Source organism: Schistocerca nitens, chromosome 3, assembly GCF_023898315.1.
Source record: "Schistocerca nitens isolate TAMUIC-IGC-003100 chromosome 3, iqSchNite1.1, whole genome shotgun sequence".
NCBI lineage: Eukaryota > Metazoa > Arthropoda > Insecta > Orthoptera > Acrididae > Schistocerca > Schistocerca nitens.
This window is the reverse complement of record NC_064616.1, coordinates 922,165,344-922,179,593: the sequence shown is the minus strand read 5'-3', so window position 1 is coordinate 922,179,593 and position 14,250 is coordinate 922,165,344.

The window sequence follows — 14,250 nt, the reverse complement described above, 5'->3', positions numbered from 1 at the left end:
TATAGTGAACCGCCGAGCTTAACGTCTTCATCCGACGAGACAGATCACCATCAACAGTGTCATATGCGCTCACTTCATGAGACACGGCAGGGAGGTCTGAAATGTAACTCAGTATTGGTGCAGTCTGGTCCTTAGGAACCATAGCTACCACATATTCTACCCTTGACAAATACTGGCAATGAAAATTTCATTCACCGTCAGTATATCAAATTCGAACTGGCTTTCCTCCGAGTTGTGCACCACTGCGGCGACGTGCGTTAATGGCCTCGGCCACGGAGGCCGACAACATATGTAAAAAACTACTTAAAGATCGGTCGGTCTAGAATTTCATTATAATTATTGCCAACAAGCATAAAATAGAGCAAAATGAATAGACAGTAAAACATCGTATTCGAAGTAATATCCTTACATTCAACAGTGCGTTTATAGAGGGTGTCCCTCCTAAGAGTCGTCTCACGGACATTTCCTCTGATGTTTCAGCAGTTTTTTGCTATTTGCTTTTTGCAATGGGTGTCTGGAACCAGCCCAAACAAATACTGCTCATCAAGTCTTTCTTGCGATGCCCGCCGGCCGGAGTGGCCGAGCGGTTCTAGGCGCTACAGTCTGGAACCGCGCGACCACTACGGTCGCAGGTTCGAATCCTGCCTCGGGCATGGATGTGTGTGATGTCCTTAGTTTAGTTTGGTTTAAGTAGTTCTAAGTTCTAGGGGACTGATGACCTCAGAAGTTAAGTTCTATAGTGCTCAGAGCCATTTGAACCATTTTTTTTGCTATGCCCAGTGTCAATGGAAAGTGTCAGTTTGTTTCCTGATACAAACAAAATTATCTTTTAAACGAAATTTTATGTGCTCATTAAATGAAGTGGTCACATATTAGTGTACTGAGACACTCCTTTATCAGTATGTATTAACAGGTACAGCAAAACAGGGAGAAAAGCCATTACACCAGCAGCAACTGGGCAGGGCTGCTACATGGCGGTAGCAGTCAGCGAGGGACAGGGCTGTTCTGCCACTGCTGAAGTACTGTTTATTATTCCTTTGTTGGTGTACGTGTTAATACATGTCGATATAACGAATATCGCACTAAGCTAATATGGGATCGCTCTGTCGAATGGGCACACGAAATTCCGATTTAAAAATCATTTTGTTTGTAATGGAAAACAAACCAACTCTTTCAGTCAACACTGGGCGTCGTATAAAAGACGTGAAGAGCAGTATTTGAAGGGGCTGACGCCAGCTACATATTGCAAAACGGACTTGACGAAGGCTCGAACCCAAAATCTTGCCTTTTGCAGATAGTTCTCTTGCCGATGGAGCTACCCAAGCATGATTCACAACCTGGTCCTACAGCTTCAGTTCTACCAGTGAGTCTCTCCTACTTTCGGAACTTCACAGAAGCATTTCTACATACTCTTCTTGATTAGCTCTCCTGGAAGAAAGGACATTGCAAAGTAATTGGTAAGCCAAAGGCTAGGGAATTATTTCCAGAACGAAAATTTTACTCTGCAGCATAATGAGCGAGGTGCTGAAACTTTTCGACAGAGTAAAGCTGTGTGTCAGTTTGGGACTCGATCCCAGACCCTTGCCTCTCATGGACAATGCTTTTACTAAAGGCATGCCTCGATATATCAGTTGTTTGGAATATTTTTGGCTGTAGCTTTACTTGTGGCCCTCTCCATTCGGCGAGACTTCACATATTTAGAAAACACATTCATAGCTAGGAGGACGTATTTCAAACCTCCTCAACTGCATACAACTGGTCCGAAAATGTCTACAGATTCCTGCGTTGTACTTAACTCTCTGGCAAATATCACAGTCTGCCAGTCAATTTCGCACCCTTTGTGTCATGATACTAACTATAGATTTGAGCCGCCCGGGGTGGCCGCGCGGTCTAGGGCGCCATGTCACGGTCTGCACGGCCCCTCCCGGCGGAGGTTCGAGTCCTCCCTCGGGCATACATGTGTGTGTTGTTCTTAGCATAAGTTAGTTTAAGTAGCGTGTAAGTCTAGGGACCGATGACTTCAGCAGTTTGGTCCCTTAGGAATTCACACACATTCGAACATTTGAATAGATATGATTTGTGTTACTATTGTCTCCTCCAGAAACGCTAGTCTCCATTTTACTTTTGTTCTATCTTTTTCTCATAAATCCTATAGTACGAGTACATTGGCAGCTTTACATACATTTACTTTCGAAGTTCATCGTTATCATTTTTAGTGACGGATGTCCATTTTATATTTGCGTCATCTCTTTGCAAGTTGATTTTATTTCTTTCTCCTATTCAAACACCTGAAAGTGGAATATTCCATATTTACGTTGCTGTCCCCCTTCGTCCATGTAGTCGATGTCATCTACTGGGCCGCGCGGGACTAGCCGAGCGGTCCAGGGCGCTGCAGTCCTGGACTGTGCGGCTGGTCCCGGCGGAGGTTCGAGTCCTCCCTCGGGCATGGGTGTGTGTGTCTGTCCTTAGGATAATTTAGGTTAATTTAGCTTACGGACTGATGACCTTAGCAGTTCAGTCCCATAAGATTTCACACACTTCTTTTTTTCATCTACTGGCAGGTGAGGTATTGTTCAGGCAATTTGTTGTCTGTCCACAATACACTTAATCACTACTAGGACTGCTGTAGGTTTGACTATTTATAAACCATCCACTGAGTGACTTATACTCTGGCACATAGCCTTAGGTTTTATGGACAGTGTAAAATATTATCTCTCACTCGCGTAGGTAGATACCAAATTTCTCGAATCCGAAGATTATTGCCATTCGCACTTTTTGTGGCTTCCTCTTTCGTCCTCGACCTTCGAGAGATTCCTTCTAGAGAACGTTGTCCCATGTTGCTCCTTTTCACTGACAATCGCCTCCTCTTGGGTTAATCGTGTGCCCACGCTGTAGTCGGAGCACTCAGTGCCCAGGACAGACTGTAAGTTGGTAGCGCACAAACGGTTTTTCACCACTGTCACATTCCTCAGACATTGTCCACGGCGTGCTCTTTTTTAATAACTTAGATAAGCTCGGAGAATTATTTACAGATGAATGGAAAAACTGATACAAGCCGACCTCGGGGAGGATCATTTTGGATTCCGTAGAAATGTGGGAGCGTGCGAGACAATACTGACCCTACGACCTACCTTAGAAGATAGGTTAAGGATAAGCAAACCTACGTTTATAGCATTTGTAGATTTAGAGAAAGCTTTTGACGATGTTGACTGAAATACTCTCTTTCAAATTCTGAAGGTGGCAGGGGTAAAATACAGGGAGCAAAAGGCTATTTGCAATATGTACAGGAACCAGATGGCAGTTATAAGAGTCGAGGGGCACGAAATGGAGGCAGTGGTTGAGAAGGGAGTGAGACAGCGTTGTAGCCTATCTCCGATATTATTCAATCTGTATATTGAGCAAGCAGAAAGGAAACAAAAGAAAAATTGGGAATAGGAATTAAAATCCAGCGAGAAGAAATAAAAACATCGAGGTTTTCCGATGACATTGTAATTCTGTCAGAGACAGCAAAGGACTTGGAAGAATAGTTGAACGGAATGGACAGTGTCTTGAAAGAAGGATATAAGATGAACATCAACAAAAGCAAAACGACGATAACGGAACGTGGTCGAATTAAGTTAGGTAATGCTGAGGGAATTAGATTAGGAAATGAGACGCTTAAAGTAGTAGATTAATTCTGCTATTTGGGCAACAAAATAAGCGATGATGGTCAAAGTAGAGACTAAATGAAATGTAGACTGGCGATGGCAAGAAAAATGTTTCTGAAGAAGAGAAATTTGTTAACAACGAGTATAGATTCAAGTGTCAGGAAGTATTTTCTGAATGTGTTTGTATGGAGTGTAGCCGTGAATGGAAGTGAAAGGTACTACAGAACAATGCTGAAGATTAAAGATTAGATGAGCACCACAGAACTGATGCGAAGATACTGAATATAATTGGGAAGAAGAGGAATTTGCGGCACAACTTAACTGGAAGAAGGTATCGGTTGATAGGACACGGCCTGAGGAATCAAGGGATCACCCCAATTTAGTATTGGAGGGAAGCGTGTGCGGAGGGGGGGGGGGGGCGATGAAAATCGTAGAGGGAGACCAAGAGATGAGTATACTAAGCAGATTCAAATGGATGTAGGTTGCAGTAGTTACTCGGGCAGGAAGAGGCTTGCATAGGATACAGTATTATGGAGAGCTGCATCAAACCAGTCTTTGGACTGAATACCACAACAATATGCTCAGAGAGTTGACCTGTAATTGCTGACGAATATCTGATAAAATGCACTCATTTATATAGAGAACTAGCACTGTTTGAGACTAAGACACCTCACATTTAACACTCGGGGGTGAAGCTGATTCCTGCACGTGGTGCCCCTGCATACGTATCTGAAATAGGTACTAAACTGAACATCAGCATTCCAGAAGCACTTATGAGTTCAAACAAGATACGTTTAAATAAACGGTTCTTTTTAGAACCTCTTCCGACAGTTACTTCAGTAAATATTGAAGGCATGCCACAACCTAAGCAACAGCTGCTTCAAGAACTGGGCGTGTGATCTACTGTGCATACAAGAAACTCACAAAGATACCCAGCAAAGACGACCGATAATACCTGGTTTACCTGGCTTGCAGCTAGCTGCAGAAAAACCGCATGCTAAATATGCAGGTGCTATTTTTGTCAAGCCAGAAATCCAAGTCTTGAGTGCCAATTTTACACATGGGAATAACATCGAGTTCATCACTTTGGAACTCAGCAACTGTGTGATCACGTCAGTGTACAAGCCTCCTTCCGAAAAATTGTCCTTTGTTCCTCCTAAAAACTTTGATTCGCGGAAGATATCTGTGATAATAGGGGATTTTAATAGCCACAGCCATGCCTGGGGATATACTCGAGAAAATGAAAATGGTGAAGCCGTTATATCTTGCGCTGAAACTAACTCCCTCTCCCTCATTCACGATAGTAAACTACCTCCATCCTTTGACAGTGGAACGTGGTAACGAGGGTACAACCCTGACCTCTTATTTGTAAGTGAAAATGCAGCGCAACAGTGCACAAATCAGTGTGTCATCCCATACCTAACACACAACATAGATCAATAATGTGCCGACTTCTTCCCATCATAAGATCCTGAGAAATTGGTTTTAGACTAAGGTATAATTTCAAGAAGGCAGATTGGCCGAAACTTTGTAATATGCTGGACGCTAAAGTTGATCCAATTAAGCCTGTGCCTGAAGAGTATGATTACTTTGTAGAGGCTGCAAGACAGGCTACCTGCAGGGCGTAACTTCAGAAACAGCTACATTGCTCGAGGAGTATTATACCCAATACCATGAAAACCCATTCAGTGAGGAAACCTCCCAAATAGCTAGATCTGTCCTCTCCTCAATCTCCGAGGCAAAGAGAACACAGTGGGAGAGACTAATGGAAGACTGTGATATGAGTAAAAGTAGTCACGAGGCCTGGAGGCTTCTAAAACGCTTGAATTATGACCCTTCACAGGCGAATATGCATGCGAATGTCCGAGCTGATCAAATTGCACACCAGCTCATACAAAATGGGAAACCACCTTATTCAACCAGGCCTGGTAAGAATACATGTGAGAGACGTCCTGTCCCAGAAACCAATACTCTGCTTCAACCATTTACCCAGACTGAGGTAGATCTCGCTCTGAGTAAGTGCAAAAATGGGAAATCGGCAGGCTTTGATGATATAATGTAAGTAGGCTGTTTAGGTTTTTTTATTGGTAACGCCACCTCTGTATGAAAATCACTGGCTGTGCTGTGTGCAGTCTGTGGCTGCTTTGCATTGTTGTAATGCTCGCCATTGTAATGTTAGGCAGCTGGCTGTGAACAGCGCGTAGCGTTGCGCGCAGTTGGAGGTGAGCCGCCAGCAGTGGTGGATGTGGGGAGAGAGATGGCGGAGTTTTGTAATTTCTCATGAACTGCTATATATATTATGACTATTAAGGTAAATACATTGTTTGTTCTCTATTAAAATCTTTCATTTGCTAACTATGCCTATCAGTAGTTAGTGCCTTCAGTAGCTTGAATCTTTTATTTAGCTGGCAGTAGTGGCGCTCGCTGTATTGCAGTAGCTTGAGTAACGAAGATTTTTGTGAGGTAAGTGATTTGTGAAAGGTATAGGTTAATGTTAGTCAGGGCCATTCTTTTGTAGGGATTTTTGAAAGTCAGATTGCGTTGCGCTAAAAATATTGTGTGTCAGGATAAGCACAGTCGTGTATAATTGTTGAAAGGGGACGTTTCATATGTCGACCCTTAGCCGAGGATACCTCACTGGAATCTTCTGATTTTTTCTTGTAGTTTGTGTAATTAGTGTAGCTATTGTTTATTGCTAGCGCGTAACTATAGAGAGAATTTCCTTTGCAGTTGCAGTCTTTCATTGTTGTACAGTAAAACAGTTGTGACATGCATGTAGATTTGCACCAAGTATTTAAGTAGACATTATTTCCATTTCTATGTTAATGTGTTATCTTATTTTGCTCTTCAAATTGTGCTTTTCTGTGTTATCGTGTGAAATATTGTGACAATAACGGCGTGTGAAAAACGTAACATTAGGCTCCAAAGTAAACTGAGAAATAATAATGACGACGAGCGTAGCTTATCAGCGCCGCCGAGTAATGAATTTACTAATGTTCAAAGTAGTAATTTGGTAACTGTGCATAGGGAAATGGAGCGGGCGTCAAATAATGGTGTAGACAGTGAAACAGGTAGTGAACAGGGAAGCATTATCGATCGATCGGTCGGCAACAGCTCGCCTCAGGAATCGGGAATGACAGAACACAATATTGCAAATACTGTAGACTCAGGTTTTGGGTCCTCACCGTTTTCTCAAATGAGTCAAGACACATTTTCTGCTTGTCAAAATGTGAATGTTGCCGGTGAAAATGCACTGCCAAAAAGCATAGAGAAACAGATTCCAGACACTAATACATTATTATTGCAATTAATGCAACAAATGGAACAAAATCAGAGACAAATGGGACAAAATCTTCAAAAGTTAGACACAATGTAACAAAATCAGAGACAAACACAGCAAAAGCTTCAAAAGTTAGACACAATGGAACAAAATCAGAGACAAACACAGCAAAAGCTTCAAAAGTTAGACACAATGGAACAAAATCTTCGGAAGTTAGACACCACACTTGAACAAACACGTGAAGATTTAACTACTGAGTTACATAACATTGAATCGAAATGTCAAAAAGTCTGTAATGACGTAAAAATACAAATTTGTGAACATTTTCAACCTATTTTTTCGCGGCATGAAAATGCATTACAGAATCACGAAGCAGCCATAAAAGAACTGCAAACCATTATTCATGAAAATCATGAGACCTTGTCGGCTAAAATTGACTCAGTTGCATCTACCGATTCGGTTACGCAACTTGCAAAAACTCAAGAAAACTTAAAGGACACAGTAGATTCGATTTCAACACAAATGGACACTCTGAAACTTGGTTCAGAAAAACACACTGAGGAAATGTGTTCACTATCGGAGAAAGTAGCCGAACTTTCGGATCAGTTCACTAACTTATCTACGAAGGTAGATGATAATCTAAACGACACAAAACCGGTAGTCTTTAATGACACAGAAGAGTGCGAACAAATTAGGAAATTCAAACAAAATCAGAATCAAATTAATACGCAACACCAAAGAGAAATCCGGGAAGTACAAGATCAGCTGACTCAGGTAATACAAGAATTACGTATTTCAGAGGCCACTCGCGCTCCAATACGGGAAGAGGGACTTAGAAATACGGAACAACCACAAAATAATAACACAGGACACTTCGGAAATTATGAAAGAAATTGGCAAGGCACACCGAATTTTGAGATGGAACCGCCGACACGACGTAATAATGACCGACATGCGACTCGCCGAAATGATGATTTTGACTATAAGCTGTTCATTACTACACGTAAATTCAAAACATTTAAGAATTCCGGCAACGACATTCATCCACAAGCGTGGCTTCATCAATTCTCTCATTGTTTTCCTCCCAACTGGTCATTAGAGCACAGATTAGAATTTATGTGTGGCTACTTAGAGAATGAACCAGCTGTAAGAATGCGGTCGGTCATTCACGATTGCCACAGTGAAGGAGAGTTTTACCATGCCTTCCTCTCAGCATATTGGTCTCAAGCCACACAAGACCGAGTAAAACATAGCATCATAATGATGAAACGTTTCGAACAATCTGAATTTTCCAGTCTTATGAAATATTTTGAAGACATGTTGCATAAGAATCAGTATCTTTCAAACCCATACAGCCCCTCAGAACTCATCCGCATTTGCTTAATCAAACTGCCTGAACATTTACGACATATTATTTTGGCAGGACGTTGCAAAGACGACATTGAAGCATTTCAGGGACTCTTACAAGAATTAGAAATTGACACTGACAATCGCGGAACGCGAAACCAGGAACACAACAATTACAGATCACATCCGTCGCAATTCCGCGATGAAAGAAGTAATAACTGGACACGACAAGGCTATTCTCACAACACAAATCGTGACCAAAACAGACACCACCCGTATGACAACCGTTGGCAGAGTAGTAATAACTACAGGGAAAGATCACCTCTCCGCGGTAATGACTATCACAGAGACAATCAGAGAAACAGACAATATGGGAACCAAAATAAATATTATCAAGGGAGACAGAATAACTTTAGACGCAACGGACCAGGGCGCAGTTACGATTCAGGGAGAAGTTCTCCACCACGTGACCGACAAGAAAGAAACTATGGAATCTACCGACATGACGACAGGCGATATGATCGTAACGACAGACCTGAATTGCATCAGAACTGGCGGGATTTAAACAGGACGGGGCCCTCTCGACAAGGTGAATTTGTAGAAGTTAGGTCCCCAAACCCCAATAATGAAGCGCGCCAACAAAGAGACAATAGGCAATGACTCATACCGCTAGCAGCCACAAAACGTACGTATGAAACTAACGACGCAGCTGCCGTAGCTAGTAATTACGTAAAAATGGAAGACATTAGGGACATCTTACTCCAGGAACACGACGTAAAACATAACATTGCATATCCTGTGATTCACATTACAGTAAATGACATAAAATTTACGGCAGTACTTGACTCTGGCAGTCCCATTTCAGTAATTAGTGAAACAGCCTTTAGCAAATGCAACAAATCGAACGATTGCCCCACACTTCCGTTACGTAAGATTAAATTACAAGGTGCAATCTTTGGAAAAAGTGTAGATGTACGCCAACAAACCAACTTAGAATTCTTTTGTCAAAGGCACAGCTTCTCTATGAACTTTCTTATTGTTCCATTATTGTCGACGGAAATTATACTGGGAGTAGACTTTTTGAATGAATACAAAGCAATCTTAAGCTTTCACGATGCTGAAATAAGTTTAGAAAAAGAAGGTAAGTCAGTAGCTTTGAAATTTGAAGATTGGCTCTCAAACCATGATGAAGAACTTAATCGGCTTTACCTCCTGTTAGACAACAGTTCGGAATTTTCGACGGAACTTGACACTAACAATCACTCTGCAAGTACTGACAGGGGTGATATCGACGGCGCATTTGATACTAATGAGTTAATTCAGAATAAAATTCAAACAATTGAGAATTGTAATGACAATGATAGGCAAGACCTTTTTGAGATTTTACAAGCACATTCCACAGTTTTTACTCACAAAACAGGAACAATCAAGGGATTTCAATACCAATTTCGTGTGCGTGAGCATACTAAATTTTGTGTTAGACCATACGTAATTCCGGCGCATTATAGGGACCGTGTTAGAACAGAAGTACAATCTATGCTTGACGAGGGCATTATTGAGCCTGCAGTAAGCTCATACAACAATCCATTACATGTTGTTGAGAAGAAAAATGGATCGATCAGGCTTGTCTTAGATTCGAGACAAATCAATACTATCATCATTCCCGAAACAGACAGGCCGCAAACGTTGGAAGAACTTCTTCAAAATTTTAATGGTATAAAAGTGTTGTCTTCCATTGATCTCAGATCCAGCTTTTATCAGATCGAACTTCATCCAGAATGTAGAAAATACACAGCTTTCCTTTGTTTCGGCGTTTGTTATCAGTTTCGGAAACTTCCTTTAGGTTTAACATTTCTTCGGCAGCATTTATTCGCGGGCTAAATTCCATACTACCTGAGTTCTTAACACGTCACATCACCTTATATGTGGACGATATTCTGATAGCTGAAGCCTCATGGGAACAACATAATCGCATCATCAACAGTTTGTTACGTATTTTTGCAGAATCTGGAATTACAGTTAACTTGGAAAAGTCTGAATTCGGTAGGTCAAAGGTGAGGTTTTTGGGACATTTTATTTCTTCTGAAGGCATTCAGCCGGATCCTGAAAAGTTAGAAGCAATCAGAGCCATTCCAGTTCCATCCACAAAAAAACAAGTCCGCAGTTTTCTAGGTCTCGTAAATTTTTACCGTCGTTTTCTGAATATGCAAATTCTTGTTACACCAAAACTTTGTTCTCTCACTGGAAGAAATACTATTTGGAACTGGGACGAACAAGCACAGTTGGAATTCAATTCTTTGAAAGAATCGCTACTTAACGCGCCAATACTAGCTCATCCAGATCTGTCACAAGATTTCTGCCTTAGCACGGATTCTTCTAAAGTCGGTCTTGGTGCCCATTTATTTCAAGAAGCCACAGAAAATGACACTACTGTTCAGAAAACCATTGCTTTTGCTAGCCGAGTGCTAACAAAATCTGAAAAAAATTATTCCGTTACTGAATTAGAAGCTTTAGCTATCGTTTGGGCATTTAACAAATTCCGTTTCTTTCTTTCTGGTAAGCACGTAAAAGTATACAGTGATCATCGTGCATTACAATTTCTTATGTCTTCAAAATTAAATCATGACAGGTTAAAACGTTGGGCATTGTTTCTGCAAGAATTCCACTTCACAATAGTCTACATTCCCGGCAAGGAGAACATTGTTGCGGCCGCACTGTCACGCGCACCGGCTGGGCTTGAGAAAAGTAACACAGAAGGCAACCTCGAGAAAAATTTCAGTATTCTTTACATTCAGAAAGTCGCCTTTGAAAATTTCATCACCACATCTTTAAAGGACATTGCTCATGAACAAGATAAAGATCCGATTTGGAAAGACATCAAAAGCAAATGGCATGAAAAGACACACACACAGATTCGGCATTATTATCTGGTTAGAAACAACATACTGTTCAAACGCTGCACTGTTGATGACAAGCTATGGGTACTTTGCATTCCTGACGATTTTGTGAATAAGCTCATTTGGTACATTCATTTCAGCTACGCACATTTTAGTCCACGAAAATGTTATCATATTCTTCGAACGACTTGTTATTTCAACAATATGGAAAAGAGAATTCGAAGAGTCCTGTCTATTTGCAAACTTTGTCAAAAGGCGAAACCATCTACTATCTCACATCGTGCTCCGTTGTTTCCTATCATTCCTTCTAAATTAAAAGAATTTGCTGCAGTTGATCTATTGGGACCCCTTGTCAGAACTTCGAATGGATTTTCGTACGTTCTAGTCGCTGTTGAACTTACTTCCAAATTTGTTTCTTTCACTCCGTTACGTAAAGCCACTGGACGATCTGTATCCAACGCCTTTGTTAAAAATTTCTTACGTGAAGTTGGCCACGTTGCTAAAGTCATTTCAGATAACGGACCGCAATTCAGATCTGCTGTTTGGTCACGCATGCTTCGCAACCATAAAATCAAACCTGTTTTTATTTTATTGTACTCACCACATTGTAACCCCTCCGAACGGATTATGAAAGAAATCAATAAGCTTTGCAGACTTTATTGTCACAGAAAGCATCAGCATTGGGACAGATATTTACACTTATTTCAAAACGTGCTGAATGAAATGCCTCATGACTCCACTGCTTTACCACCTACTCTTGTACTGAAGAATGAAAAACCACCGAACAGAATCAGAGAGCTTGTACCTTTCCCGAATACACGTAAACTTCGACACAAAGACATAATTGATTTGGCTATTAAAAATATAAAATCTGCAGCAGACAAAAGGAGAAAACTACACGGTAAAGCAAATGCAAAGAAATTATATATTGGTCAGAAAGTTCTCATTAAAGTTCATTCATTGTCACATAAGAAGAAACACTTGAGTCACAAATTCTTTCTAGTTTACAATGGACCTTACAGAATCCGACGTATGCCACATGATAATTGCGTTGAAGTTGAAACTCTGCGTACTAGGAAGAGTAAAGGTTTACACCACATTTCACATGTAAAACCGTTTATTGAAAGATAATCTGCTTTTTAACTTTGTCTTTGCCATAAAACTTTTCACTTCACATTTGTAGTATGCTTTGTCAGACTTAAGAAACTGTTAACATGCAACAATGTTTGAAGTTAAATATCCAGCCTAGAACCTAGGGAACATTTTTAAACAGAAATTACGAATGCATTGTTATAGTGAACAGACTACACAGTGTTGTATTCGTACATTCTTGCTTGTTAGTTGCACGATTACGTAACGACTATCAGGCTTACATACTTAGGACACATACTGGTACTGCTAATGAGATTTTAATGCAACATTTTGGTTTACTTGAAAATACATTCTGGATTTAAAGTACTTTCTGTGAGATACCAGATGACACAGTGGTTAGTTTATGTGACAGCTACACGATTTTTATCACGACGCTACTAATGAGTGACAATTTACAATGTTGCTTTTGTGCTGTATCTGTTTTATATCTGTACAGTTTTTCTGAATTCTTCTGGAAAGTAAAACATGTTTTAGTAGCAACTTTTGTGGTATAGCTACAATGAGACAGCCTTTTCCGTAGCACAACAATACGTTACAGCACAGTAGTTTCTTCTTCACGGCAATAAGCGTAATAACTAAAGATATCTATACGCAAGGCATTTCACTTTTGTTTATCATGAGGTAAGTACATTGACTTCTGCAGAACTTGGCTTTCGGAGGACGATAACTATGTCACTTCCACAGAGATTATGTTGCAACAAGACACACAGTTTAGCGCTACGGTACACGTATTTGAGTGATTAATTTTGTACTTAAAACATTTATTTTTAAAGATATTTGAAGTACAATGATACAAAGGTTTTCCGTGATACATTTCATTCCATTGCTGTAATCTGTAACACCTGAGGGTATAATTATATCCTCAGAGGGGTACACGCTTACTTTGTGTACCGTGTGTGTGGCAAGCACAAGGAGCCCTAGCTAATATGGTATTTGCTTATACAACTTTACACATCGGTACCATATTTCTGTAACACACAATTACACAGCTATCTGATCATTTAACTGAGAGAGACAAACATTTTTTTTCTACATCAGTGACAGATGTTTACGCAATTACACAGCTGGATAACTTCACACTTATGAAATTTTATTTTGTGTGTACTGTGTGAACCCTTCATAATTTTCAGAACCATTGTGATACTATGAGAGCTTTGAATGATGTATTTGGTATGGAATCATGATTTTTAAAGTACGTTTGAGGTGGATGAAACTTTTGACATGAGCAGAGAATTTTTTTTAGGTTTTGAAATTATTGGAGGAAGCTACGACGTTTTTGAGATTTGACTGAGGTGTTATGATGTTATTATTACGATGACTATGTGTATTATGCTGTTTCGGTATGTTTATGATCAATAAGCTGATGCAATATGAGTTATTTGAGTATGCTATGTATCTGTTATCATAAAATATTGAAGAAGTGTCGACGAATAAGGTAAGGAATAATGAGTAGTGGTTAGGGACTCTGGTTTGTGAAAAAGGTTGTTGGAAACCAAGGATCGTACTTTAAGGTTTATGAAATGTATGTACCTGCGTGAATGTATCACAATGCCGGCGAAAATTTTTTGGGCACTGTTATATTTATAGAATTTTGTTTCTACACATTTGTAACGGAAATTCTTGACCTGTGAATTTTTTATATGAGACTGTCACTGTAGCAGAAACTGCTGTCGTAAATATTTCGGTAAGAAAGGTAAGTGACCATGACGTAATGCGTTGTGAGCGACCAGGTGTGCCAGCCGCCTTGAGAAAAAGCCATTAGGCGGAGAAAAAAAAGAGACCATTAACCTCGCTATTGACATGCCTTTGTAGAAAGCATTATAAATACGACACGCTCAAACTTGGAAACATTCTTACATCTGCACACCTGATTATGACAAGCGTCTTTCTACAAGAGTTGAGAGAATTTCTACTAACTTATGAAATG